The sequence below is a fragment of the Mobula hypostoma genome, chromosome 10 (assembly GCF_963921235.1).
Source record: "Mobula hypostoma chromosome 10, sMobHyp1.1, whole genome shotgun sequence".
Taxonomy (NCBI): domain Eukaryota; kingdom Metazoa; phylum Chordata; class Chondrichthyes; order Myliobatiformes; family Myliobatidae; genus Mobula; species Mobula hypostoma.
Genome location: NC_086106.1, coordinates 110,348,594 through 110,362,599, shown reverse-complemented (window position 1 = coordinate 110,362,599; position 14,006 = coordinate 110,348,594). Strand labels below are relative to the sequence as shown.

General features: G+C 40.3%; 1 protein-coding gene across 2 annotated transcripts in view; it reads right to left on the bottom strand.

The window, feature by feature from the left end:
- nexmifb (neurite extension and migration factor b) overlaps positions 1-14,006 on the bottom strand; it is a 299,468-nt gene that overhangs the window by 203,459 nt on the left and 82,003 nt on the right. Inside the window, exon 1 of one of the 2 annotated variants that reach the window (XM_063061035.1) lies at positions 8,300-8,354. The exons of the other annotated variant lie outside the window; for it this stretch is intronic. The gene's annotated coding sequence lies outside the window, so the exon portion shown is untranslated. Of the gene's footprint in view, positions 1-8,299; positions 8,355-14,006 lie in introns of those variants that run through there. 2 annotated transcript variants of the gene reach the window in all.

Below are 14,006 nucleotides of genomic sequence, written 5' to 3'. Positions count from 1 at the left end.
ATACTTAGATAATACATCACTGTAAAGGTTGCTAAAATTCATTCAATAATCGCCATCCTGAAGTTTACTAATTACTATCCAAACCTGGATTAGCTGGTAATGATAGTTTGTGCATAAATGTAAACACAATTAAATGAACCTCAAACCCCATCAGCCTACACAAATAGTAGGCTACCTAAAAGCCTTCTACAGAAAACTGCTTTAGAATTTCCCAAAAAGTTTGCGGTAGCACTTGTTTCACAATTTGTTTACTGATTACAATCAGTTTAGCAATATTATTATTAAAAGAAAAGCAGCCATTCACCCATAGAAAAAAATCCTGCTCCAGGTTCTCCTTACAAGACCAAAGCAATTCAAGACATAGAGCTGCAGCTTTAACAAAATTATTTACAAATTTATATTGAGAAAAAACAAATGTAGTTCATACATCAGGGTTCTGTTTTCTTCAAAAGCTTCATTTCCTGATGAGGAACTGAGCTACACAGACTACAAAAATACCAGATATATTCAATGAACTGTGCTAAACTTGCCAGTCATAGTGGAGATGCAGAGTATCCCAAGAGAAATGTGAAGGCAAAAGAACTTCTCTCAAAGTTCCCATTTCTATTCCATACAAAGCAATTGCGAATGTGAATAATTCTGCCAAGATGTGATTTTCCCTTTAAGGACTTCTATTGTCTCTTTATGCTGTGTTCAAAGAAAATTTGCACTCAAGCAGGAATCGCATTCTGTTTTTTTTAATCAATATTAGAGCTAAAGAAATGGCACCTCATTTAGGAGCATTCTACCAATGACATAGTTTTCCTCATGATAATTGGGAGAAGACTGATGGTATGATAAGTTATCCATTTCAAAAGTAAAACGGGATCATTGGATTAACTAAAAGCACCAAGAATATACTTGCACAAACACGAGGAAATCTGCCGATGCTGGAAATTCAAGCAACACACATAAAAGTTGCTGGTGAACGCAGCTGGCCAGGCAGCATCTCTAGGAAGAGGTACAGTCGACGTTTCAGGCCGAGACCCTTCGTCAGGACTAACTGAAGGAAGAGTTCGTAAGAGATTCGAAAGTGGGAGGGGGAGGGGGAGATCCAAAATGAAAGGAGAAGACAGGAAGGGGAGGGATGGAGCCAAGAGCTGGACAGTTGATTGGCAAAAGGGATATGAGAGGATCATGGGACAGACGGGAGGCCTAGGGAGAAAGAAAAGGGGGAGGGGGGGAAGCCCAGAGGATCGGCAGGGGTATAGTGAGAGGGACAGAGGGAGAAAAAGGAGAGAGAGAAAAAGAAAGTGTGTATATAAATAAATAAATGACAGATGGGGTACGAGGGGGAGGTGGGGCATTAGCGGAAGTTTGAGAAGTCAATGTTCACGCCATCAGGTTGGAGGCTACCCAGGCGGAATATAAGGTGTTGTTAGGGTATACTTGCACATTCAGGCAGAAATGGGTTATTGCAGGACACAGATATAGGGCATGGTGGTGGAGTGGTGCTGTTCCAGGACCAGCAGCCGGAGTTCTGGACCACTGATTTGAATCCCACAAGGATGCAAGGGAATTGTAAATGAAGCTCTTTAAAAAATTGAATTGAAATTAGTGACCAACAAGGAATTAAAGTCGACCAACAAGGTTAGCTATGAAAATAGCATATTGTCATTAAACACCTACTGGTCCTCTGATATTTTCTGAAGGAAGAAATATGCTATTCTTCCATCAAGCTAAGTGATAGCCATCTCACCACTGTGGATGACTTTTAACTGATTCCCTCGTCAATTCAAAGTCAGATAGGGAAGAACAGTAAACACGACCAATACTATGAGTGTGAATACATTTTTTAAAAACCTCCAAACCCCCTTGTACATAGATTTGAATTTATCACAACAAGTATACAAACATAACTTTGGGGAGGAGTGAAGTAAGCTTAAAGTAGTAGGAAGGTTGGTGAGTGGTTGCAAAGATATGGCATTGAGCTCTAGAACCTACATGCAACACAAAGCAAATATGCCTGCTGCACATGAGTATGATTGGAGCATTGGGGTAAGTGAATGTGTTAACCAGAGTATTTCTTGGTAATTCTGGTTCAAATGGATATATTATCCCATCTATCTTCTCCCACTTACCATGTGTTAGAAATATCATCAACAATACCAAAGATTTAAGATTGTTTATTGTAATTCTTCAGTATACAAGTGTGAGAGAGAATAAAATTATTGTTACTCCAGACCCGATGCAGCTTAAAATCACAATAAGCATGAACAACACAATAAATATAAATACACAAGATGTGATCGTAACAGTTGAAGTCAGAAGTTTACATACACTTAGGTTGAAGTCATTAAAACTCAATGTTTAACCACTCCACAGATCTCATATTAGCAAACTATAGTTTTGGCAAGACATTGAGGACATCTACTTTGTGCATGACACGAGTAATTTTTCCAACAATTGTTTACAGACAGATTATTTTACTTTTAATTGACTATATCACAATTCTAGTGGGTCAGAAGTTTACAAACAAAATCAAAAGAAATCAGCTAAGACCTCAGAAAAAAAAAATTGTCAACCTCCACAAGTCTGGTTCATCCTTGGGAGCAATTTCCAAACGCCTGAAGGTACCACGTTCATCTGTACAAACAATAGTACGCAATTATAAACACCATGGGACCACACAGCCATCATACCGCTCAGGAAGGAGACACATTCTGCTTCCTAGAGATGAACTTACTTTGGCGCAAAAAGTGCAAATCAATCCCAGAACAACAGCAAAGGACCTTGTGAAGATGCTGGAGGAAACAGGTAGACAAGTATCTATACCCACAGTAAAACGAGTCCTATATCGACATAACCTGAAAGGCTGCTCAGCAAGGAAGAAGCCACTGCTCCAAAACCGCCATTAAAAAAGCCAGACTACAGTTTGCAAATGCACATGAGGACAAAGATCTTACTTTTTGGAGAAAGTCCTCTGGTCTGATGAAAGAAAAATTGAACTGTTTGGCCATAATGACCATCGTTATGTTTGGAGGGAAAAGGGTGAGACTTGCAAGCCGAAGAACACCATCCCAACCGTGACGCATGGGGGTGGCAGCATCATGTTGTGGGGGTGCTTTGCTGCAGGAGGGACTGGTGCACTTCACAGAATAGAATGCATCATGAGGAAGGAAAATTATGTGGATATATTGAAGCAACGTCTCAAAACATCAGCCAGGAAGTTAAAACTCGGTCGCAAACGGGTCTTCCAAATGGACAATGACCCCAAGCATACCTCCAAAGTTGTGGCAAAATTGCTTCAGGACAACAAAGTCAAGGTACTGGATGGCCATCACAAAGCCCTGACCTCAATCCGATAGAAAATTTGTGGGCAGAACTGAAAAAGCGTGTGCGAGCAAGGAGGCCTACAAACCTGACTCAGTTACACCAGTTCTGTCTGGAGGAATGGAACAAAATTCCAGCAATTTACTGTGTGAATCTTATAGAAGGCTACCCAAAATATTTGACCCAAGTTAAACAACTTAAAGGCAACACTACCAAATATTAACAAAGTGTATGTAAACTTCTAACCAACTGGGAATGTGAAGAAAGAAATAAAAGCTGAAATAAATCATTCTACTATTATTCTGACATTTCACGTTCTTAAAACAAAGTAGTGATCCTAACTGACCTAAGGCAGGGAATGTTTTCTAGGATTAAGTGTCAGGAATGGTGAAAAACTGAGTTTAAATGTATTTGGCTAAGGTGTATGTAAACTTCTGACTTCAACTGTATATAAAGTGGCATAAGGTAGAAAGGTATCTGTACATAAGGTTATAGACAGGAAATGACAAAGAAATGGTGATGGGGTGGGTTAGTGGGTGGAGGTGTTGATCTGCTTGACATCTTGGAGGAAGTATCTGGTTTGGAGTCTAGTTGTCCTGGCATTGATGTTGTGTAGCCCCTTGGGAGTGGGACAAACCACACGCAGAGACAAAGTATTCCTTGCTAAAGGTAACATTCTGATAGGGCCACTCAAATCTAAACCTTTCTTTTACCTCTGCCATATCTGGATCCAAGAGTTCAATTGCACAGCAGGTGAGAGGAACTGTCCTTGACATTAAAGCACCTTTGTTACTACGTGGCTTCAAGGACTCAAGTAAAACTAATGTTAATGGAAACCAAGGGAAAACTCTCCAGTTAGTGCAATCATATGTGGAGCAAAGAAAAATAACTTTGATCTTGGAGAGCAATCCTCCTAAAATCTTTGGTGCAAAAAAATTATGCGAGCATTATTTTCAACCTGTATCTTATTTTCTTCAAGACCCCTCCCGCTATCATAAGACAGAAATGAGCTGTTCATTGACAATTATACAATCTTCAGTGGTATTAAATGAAAATTGAAAATACTCAGCAGGTCAGGCAGGATCAGTGGAGAGAATGAGCTCGATGCTTCAGGTTAACTATTTTTGATAATGATGAACTCATTATCAAAAACTCCGAAGAAAGATCTTTGACCTAACATGCAAGGCTCTTTCCCTCTACATAGATCCTGCTTCACCATGAGACCATAAGACAGGAGCGGAATTAGGCCATTTGGCACATTGAGTCTGTTTCACTATTTTATCATGGCTGGCTGATTCATTTGCCCTCTCAGCCTCAATCTCCTACTTTCTCCCTGTCCCTCTTCATGCCCTGTCTAATCAAGAACCATCATCCTCTGCCTTAAATATACCTAATGACTTGGCCTCCACAACCACCTGTGGCAATGAATTTCATGGATTCACCACTGGCTAAAGAAATTTCTCATCCCTGCTCTAAAAGGACACCCCTCTATTCTAAAGCTCTGTCTTCTGGTTGAACAGTTCCAGCATTTGCTATTCAGATTTCTATCATCATCTACAATTTTTCACTTCTCATCCTGTGATATTAAATGCCACTACCATCATGGCCTCAATTATGGCCAAACCAAGAGTCAATAATGACCAGAGATAAAAATAGATCTAACTATTAAGGTATGTCAAGTACTTGGTGTTCTGTAATAAATAATTCACTCCCAATTCCTCAAAATTGATTCACCACCTACAAAGCATAGATCAACAGTATCAGACAGCTTGTGGAGATGCAACAGTCTTAAGAAGTCTGATGTGTCAGGGAGAGGAATTTATCAATTTGCTTGCTGAGCTCCTCCTTCATTAGTATGAACATACAATAACATCCTGTGTACACTATCAGCATGATGAAGCACCATAACTGGGTAAAACCTTCTTTAGCACCACTTTCCAATCCCATCAGCAACAAGCAGGAAGGACAAATGTTCAACTGCATGGGACCACCATCACCAAATCACCACTACTTGTGCACACGTTTATAATAAGGGTAAAATTCCCTAAATGCAGAACTTCATCATATAATACAACGGTGCAGCACTTTACCACAGCAAACTGATTTCCTCACATAAACGCAAACAACAGGAATTCTGCAGATGCTGGAAATTCAAGCAACACACATCAAAGTTGCTGGTGAACGCAGCAGGCCAGGCAGCATCTCTAGGAAGAGGTACAGTCGACGTTTCCTGATGAAGGGTCTCGGCCTGAAACGTCGACTGTACCTCTTCCTAGAGATGCTGCCTGGCCTGCTGCGTTCACCAGCAACTTTGATGTGTGTTCCTCACATAAACAATGAGATTGGCAAGGCAGGATGTGTTTCTAAAGCCATGTTTAGCAGCAATTGACCGGACCTTTACCAGAGAAAGGAATCCTGCTGCTGGAAGAGTCAAAAGCCACCACAGAGTGTGGCTTTCCACAAGCATCAGTGCTTCTGTCAGCAAATATAATTGCCCATCACTACAATTTTCAAGCAGTGTGTGGCTTGTGCAGTCACTCTCGACTGACAGTGTATGCCTGTGCTGTTGGCCCGAACCAGGAAGGTGTACAGGCAAAAGATTAAGGCTGTGATCAAGCGCAGAGTTTTATTTCTTTTTTGCCCTAGTTGACCTGAAACTAAGTGCAACGTCAAACAGACACTTTCTTTAAAAAAAAGCAAACTAAAATACTAAAACAAGTTCACTGCTAACAAGGGAAGAAACTATAACATTTTACAGCACAACGGCAAAGACATATTGCACTTCAATTCAAGTTTCTATTTCCTCAACACAGTTTATACAGAGTACATCCTATTTGTTTTCGGAAACAAAGCAAGAAATTCTATACAAATTACGGGTGACTGACACTGAGGAACATTTGATAGTGAGCAGATTTTAAATGAAGTCTACACAATGAGACTGGCGAAACAGAAACAGCAACATTCATGAAACAAAGGATGTAGCCCTCGATGTCAATTACCTAACTGTCTGTGAAACAAAAAAAATTGTTATATACCCCAATTAATTCCCTTGCCAAATCCACCAACACCTGTTCTAATGAACGCCCACAGTATTCTTGTTGCTGAGCTCTTTCATTGGTCTGCCTATACAGTGCACAAATTCAGCGTCACTAAGCATATTTGCTAAATGTCTCCAATGGTAGGAGTGGCCACACTGCAGTACTTGCGATCAAGAAAACAGCTCCTTCCAATGCAGCCCTTTCTCCCCCCTCTCTGCAGCAGCTGCGGTACTGATCGAGTACATGCTCCGAGCAGCACACGATTCCATTAACTTTACCATGCTCCGACCCACTACAAATACAGGAGCAAGCCATACAGCAACCGACACAGAACACATACTTCTGGCTTTTCATCAAATGCCAATCAATAAGCTCTTTCATTAAAGGTCTGCGTCCGGCCCTACTGCAAGACCGTGCGTGCATGTGTGTAGGCTTGCCACTGTACGTTTATGCGGCTTTACAAACACTGCACCCTTCTGCGCTCCTCAGTTAGAACACAGGGATTGTTACTGGTTTGTGTCTTTTTAAACCTGAATGACTGGGACCTCCCACAGAGGTTAAAAAAAAGAGCAAGGAATGCCCTGCAGTCCATCAGCATGAAATATCTTACCATTTGTTCAGGATTATAATGCAAAGCAACATACTGTAAGCAAACTGCAGAGGCTCGGGATCAGCGGGAGATCATGTAATGCTCCTGCAGTTTCCGGAATCATTTGTGATGGCAAAACATTTAACAGACAACTTAGTGGTTTCCAGTGAAGCGAATAGCTAAGGTGAATATATTTATCTTAATACAAGCAGTAATGCTGTACTGCCTACTGAAAGGAGACGATTGATCTGGCCAGGCTTGACCCAGAAGCTTTTATTTTATTTATATAATATATAAAGCTTTTATTTTATATTATATATAATTTTTAATGTATTTGCTGTGCAGGGAAGAGGGCTGCATTTCCCACATCAGTCAAGCATGTTTCTGGCAGGTTGCCCATTGCCGACCTGTGAAAATGGCAGTGGCCCGTGCAGAGGCGACAAAATGAGTAAAACTACGATAGAGACACGCGGAAAGGAAGAGGGAGCAATACAGACATGTCTGCAAAAGAAGGCGACAGGAAAAGACGGGCACGAAGTAAAATATAGCCAGCTAGACCAAGGCAAAAGATCCAAGAAAGAGAGAGAGAAAAAATACATGCGGAAAGATGAAGGGAGAACCACCTTTCTGCCTCCCAGCACCCACACCACGAGAGCAAGAGAGAGTATTTGAATTCAGGAAAGGGAGCAGACTCCAAAGTAAAATAAAGTATAAATAAAATATATTGAAACTGCAGCATCATTATGCAACCAGGCGCTTGTCATTTTCAGGGTGCCGACTCCAAAATCAATAAATACCGTTCCTAGGGGGTAATCTGACTGAATTCGACAGCTATTCACCAAATGTGCTCTTTGCCAAAGAATCTGCAAGTCCTCCAGAAGCCGTTCATTCCAGTAATCGAAGCTAGCTAATTATTATATTGCCACATCTGAATTAATTCAAAGCCAAACTATAAAAGTGAATCTAGTACTAATGTTTTCACTTCAAACAGCTGATTGCATTTGTGGGGCGCATTTCCCTCCACAGTGTCTATGAGACACAGTGAAAACAGGGGACATATTGATTAATGCTTCTTACATACTCAACTTAAGAGACTTACAAGCAAGTCATCCGCTGCTTTTTTTTTGCAGCTCTTTGCAAGTGTGCTGGGGTAATAATGCAAAACATGCCAAAAATACAGCCCAGCTGAAAAGGGTGAATTAAATGCCAGAGTTGTTGTTAAAGCCATAGAATTAACTAAAATTAATTATTACAATAGATCTACGCTAAAATATATTTATATTCAAAAAGAAACCCTTTCTACTCTGCATCTGTAAGTCCTTCAGGAGAGCCTGCATCCCTCAGTTTCTTATAAACATACCTTGCTTCCCCTCGAATGTATCCATGCTGTTTGCCTCAACCACTCCATATTTTACCTACTGCAAAGAAAGCCAAGTCTTTGTTTGAAGGAGTGGCAGCTGAACTAACGAAAAAATAGCTGAAAAATAAAAAGTTACGTATGATGGTGGGGGGAGGGGATAGTCAAGAATTCAAAGAGTCACAAATGGGAAGAGCAAACTCCACAATGCAGATACATTTGTTGCTGCCAACTCTCTCCGTTTTATCATTTATAGCAGTTTATATATACAAACCGTATATTGCAGCAACAATCGTTTTGTTCTCTGTTACAATGATGTCCTGAGGAATGACAATAAGCAGTCTTGAAACTTGAATTTTTAAAAAATTACCAAAGAATTATGGTTCAACATTAAATGAGGTGCTTGATTAGATGGAAAGAAATTAAATCAATATAGTTTAAGGTATACAAACTGAATTTAATGTTCTAATTTTAAAGAACAAATGCTTGTAAGTTCCCCCACTGCACACAACAGGCATTGTCACTACCATGCTGTGGGGTACCACACATGGAATTTGCAAGCATACTTTTAAATCAATCATTCACCATCAATTCAAGGCAACATGATCAGGCTGCCCAAATTCCTCTTTTCACTGTATTTCACAAATGTGGTTTAATACCCCTCTTCTGAAGCCAAAATGCAATTAAAAGGAGAGTCTCCCTGCGGAAACTATTTGGCAAAGCTTTTCTTGCACCATTCTAAACGAACAATGTAAATTACATTGAAGTGTGTTATTATATCACTCGAGGGTGCCATCATGATAAAAATTATGAGCAGCAATTCTCCTTTAGGCTCTCCCAGAGAAAAAATAAACTTGCCAAATATTTCTTGCACGCCATTTGCCAGGTTACCATTCTCCTGTTAGACAGATAGTTAAACTCAAATTGAGAGCATTCTGGTTTCTGAGTCACAGATCTCTTGTGCAAGCTGAATTCCAAGGCTAGGGTATATAAAATAGGCCAATTCTTCACACTCAATAGTGATGCAATTTGGACAAAAGCTACTCTGCTAATTTAAGTGGACATTAAAGACTCCACAGCTCCATTTGAAGTGCATAGACCCTCCTTAATAACCCAGCCACATCAGTGTTACCTCCATACAGAGCCATGTCTGCTGCATTCACTTTACTTTGAAGTACATCTTAAAATTGTTGGAATATTTGAGGTATTGGCAAAGGTCTCAAGAACTCAAAGCATAATTTCTGATATTTACCACAATTTTTGTTTCTTTTCTCCTTGCAACCCTTTGGTTGGAGCCACAGACACTTCTGAGCATGTATTTTCAGGTACAATAATAACCTTAAAAATCTTACAGTAATGATTGTATAAAGCCTATAATAATGTCAGATGACTTGTAATGGCTGCTGGAAGGACAGAAAGTAAGCAAGGGCATAATCCCACCAAGCAGAACCAATTGCATTTATTTAGTGGGTGGACAAGCTTAGTTTTACTCTTGCAACAGGCAACCACAGCAGCGGACAATTAAATGAGAAAACGGCAGCTGGGATCCTGTGAAAATAACCTAAGGCTGTGCCCCAACGTGATCAATCTTTAAAATTGATGCAATTTAACATTAAATGTAGCTTGGCACACATCACCTCTATAATCGCCACTGTTTGTTGAAAATGTTTTTTTTTAAAGCTCATGCAAAGCTTTTATAATACGCTCCATTAAGTTCAACATGAACATGCTCGACTCTGCCATTTTACAATTGTGATTTCTTTTTTAAAAAACCGAGATTGCAAGTAAGACGCGATGTTAAATGTTAATAGATGTATGCACATAACAGTTCAGGTACCAGAAGATAAAGCAAGTGTACACAAAGAGGACAATGGTGCTACATTGGAATTCCAGTCACTTCTCTCTTCCAGAGATATCAGTGAAAAATATTTGATGAGATTTAATATACTTGGCCCTTTTTAAAAAAAAAGTTTTCATTACTTCATGCAGACTGATGAGAAAATATTAGTAACTTCGAGTTCTATTAATTACAATCTTGAAAACTTGGGGAATTTTTTTGTCTGAAATGTTTAAGAATCACAGGTCAAGTTTGGCAATAATTAAGGGTGTCAAAATAGTCTGTAACAATAAAAGTTTACATAGCTACTGCAGTCAATGCAGTAGGTCATTACCCACCTTCTCTAATGCAATAAAAGCTGGCCTCACATTAAGGAAAGTAGGCATTTCAAATTGGAGGCAAAAATATTACCAAATAAGCAGAAACAAACTTCTTATCCTAGAGTGATGTGATTTCAATTCCCACTTCAGAGGCTTGAGCACAAAGTAATCTAGATTGATATTGGTGATACCACACATTCTTCAGAGGAGAAGCTAAACCAGGACACTTTAACTCCGCCCCCGCCCCCCACCCCGGTACCCAACCCCAACAATATCTGAAATTCTCACTGATGATGTCACGGGAAACAAGTTATTTCCCATTCAACATCGCAACAAGCACATTAACTTTGGTCATTATCCCATTGTTGGATGTCAGAGTTTGTTATGAACAAATTGACTGCTGCATTTTCTACATTATAAAACAGCCAAAACCAGAAAATGACTTTTTTTTTTAAACAGAAGAGTCCTCCCACTACTGCAAGTATTACAATGAGTAAACACTTGAAGTACAACTGGCTAACAAACCTTTCCTTAGGAAAACAGCCTTTTTGACCACAATCTCTTCAAAATTATGGAATGCCCAATACAAATGTATGTTTTTTTTCTATAATTTCAGATGATCCATTCATTCACTGCCACAAATGTGTTGAATCCAGCATGCAACTGAAGCATTAAATTCTTCATTGATTTAAACGTGCTGAGACATTGGACATCCACAAGAGTCACAATATACACCCAGTGACCAGTTTATTAAATACACCTGCTCGTTAATGCAAATATCTAATCAGCCAATCACGTGGCAGCAACTTAATGCAAAAAGCATGCAGACATGGTCAAGACATTCAGTTGTTGTTCAGACCAAGAAACAGAATATGGGGAAAAAAACATGATCTAACTGATCGGCAGAGCAGCAGTGGCTGGAGTTTATGCGAGAAATGAGGAATGTGCAAGACAGGTATATTCCAAAAAAGAAGAAATTTTCAAGTGGAAAAAGGATGCAACCGTGGTTGACAAGAGAAGTCAAAGCTAAAGTTAAAGCAAAGGAGAGGGCATACAAGGAAGCAAAAATTAGTGGGAAGACAGGATTGGGAAGTCTTTAAAACCTTACAAAAGGAAACCAAGAAGGTCATTAAGAGAGAAAAGATTAACTATGAAAGGAAACTAGCAAATAATATAAAAGAGGATACTAAAAGCTTTTTCAAGTATATAAAGAGTAAAAGACAGGTGAGAGTAGATATACGACCGATAGAAAATGATACTGGAGAAATTGTAATGGGAGATGAGGAGATGGCAGAGGAACTGAACAAGTATTTTGCATCAGTCTTCACTGAGGAAGACAGCAGGATACCGGACACTCAAGGGTGGCAGGGAAGAGAAGTGTGCGCAGTCACAATTACAACAGAGAAAGTACTCAGGAAGCTGAATAGTCTAAAGGTAGATAAATCTCCCGGACCAGATGGAATGCACCCTTGTGTTCTGAAGGAAGTAACTGTGGAGATTGCGGAGGCATTGGCAATGATCTTTCAAAAGTCGATAGATTCTGGCATGGTTCCGGAGGAATGGAAGATTGCAAACGTCACTCCGCTATTTCAGAAGGGGGCAAGGAAGCGAAAAGGAAATTATAGACCTGTTAGCTTGACGTCGGTGGTTGGGAAGTTGTTGGAGTCGATTGTCAAGGATGAGGTTACAGAGTACCTGGAGGCATATGACAAGATAGGCAGAACTCAGCATGGATTCCTTAAAGGAAAATCCTGCCTGACAAACCTATTACAATTTTTTGAGGAAATTACCAGTAGGCTAGACAAGGGAGATGCAGTGGATGTTGTATATTTGGATTTTCAGAAGGCCTTTGACAAGGTGCCACACATGAGGCTGCTTAACAAGATAAAAGCCTATGGAATTACAGGAAAGTTACATACATGGATAGAGCGTTGGCTGATTGGCAGGAAACAGAGAGTGGGAATAAAGGGATCCTATTCTGGTTGGCTGCCGGTTACCAGTGGTGTTCCACAGGGATCAGTGTTGGGGCCGCTTCTTTTTACATTGTACATCAACGATTTGGATTATGGAATAGATGGCTTTGTGGCTAAGTTTGCTGACGATACGAAGATAGGTGGAGGGGCCGGTAGTGCTGAGGAAACGGAGAGTCTGCAGAGAAACTTGGATAGATTGGAAGAATGGGCAGAGAAGTGGCAAATGAAGTACAATGTTGGAAAGTGTATGGTTATGCACTTTGGCAGAAAAAATAAACGGGCAGACTATTATTTAAATGGGGAAAGAATTCAAAGTTCGGAGATGCAACGGGACTTGGGAGTCCTCGTACAGGATTCCCTTAAAATTAACCTCCAGGTTGAGTCGGTAGCGAAGAAGGCGAATGCAATGTTGGCATTCATTTCTAGAAGAATAGAGTATAGGAGCAGGGATGTGATGTTGAGGCTCTATAAGGCGCTGGTGAGACCTCACTTGGAGTACTGTGAGCAGTTTTGGTCTCCTTATTTAAGAAAGGATGTGCTGACGTTGGAGAGGGTACAGAGAGGATTCACTAGAATGATTCCGGGAATGAGAGGGTTAACATATGAGGAACGTTTGTCCGCTCTTGGACTGTATTCCTTGGAGTTTAGAAGAATGAGGGGAGACCTCATAGAAACATTTCGAATGTTAAAAGGCATGGACAGAGTGGATGTGGCAAAGTTGTTTCCCATGATGGGGGAGTCTAGTATGAGAGGGCATGACTTCAGGATTGAAGGGCGCCCTTTCAGAACAGAAATGCGAAAAATTTTTTTTAGTCAGAAGGTGGTGAATCTATGGAATTTGTTGCCATGGGCAGCAGTGGAGGCCAAGTCATTGGGTGTCTTTAAGGCAAAGATTGATAGGTATCTGAGTAGCCAGGGCATCAAAGGTTATGGTGAGAAGGCGGGGCAGTGGGACTAAATAGGATAAAATGGATCAGCTCATGATAAAATGGCGGAGCAGACTCGATGGGCCAAATGGCCTACTTCTGCTCCTTTGTCTTATGGTCTTATGGACTTTGACCCCATGGAATGATTGTTGGCGCCAGATGGGGTGGTTTGAGTATCTCAAAAACTCGGATCTCCTGGGATTTTCCTGCGCAGCAGTCTCTAGAGTTTAGAGTATGGTGCGAGAAACAAAATACATCCAGTGCGTGGCAGTTCTGTGGGCAGAAATGCCTTGTTAATGGAAGAGGTCAGAGGAGAATGGCCAGACTGGTTCAAGCTAACAGAAAGGTGACAGTATCTCAAATAACCATGTGTTATTACTATGACAATTACCGTACTATAGGTTACAATAAGAAATATAAATAAATTGTGCAAATAGAGACCAAAATAGTGAGATGATGCTCATTGGTCCATAGACCATTCAGAAATCTGACAATAGGGAAGAAGCTGTTCCTAAAACACTGAGTATGCATCTTCAGGTTCCTGATAGGAATAATGAGAAGAGGGCATGTCCTGGATGGTGACACATTAAACAGAGAGAGCACACTGGAGACAAGTGTTGGGGGATTTCATTCAAATAATGTCAAGCATGGGCA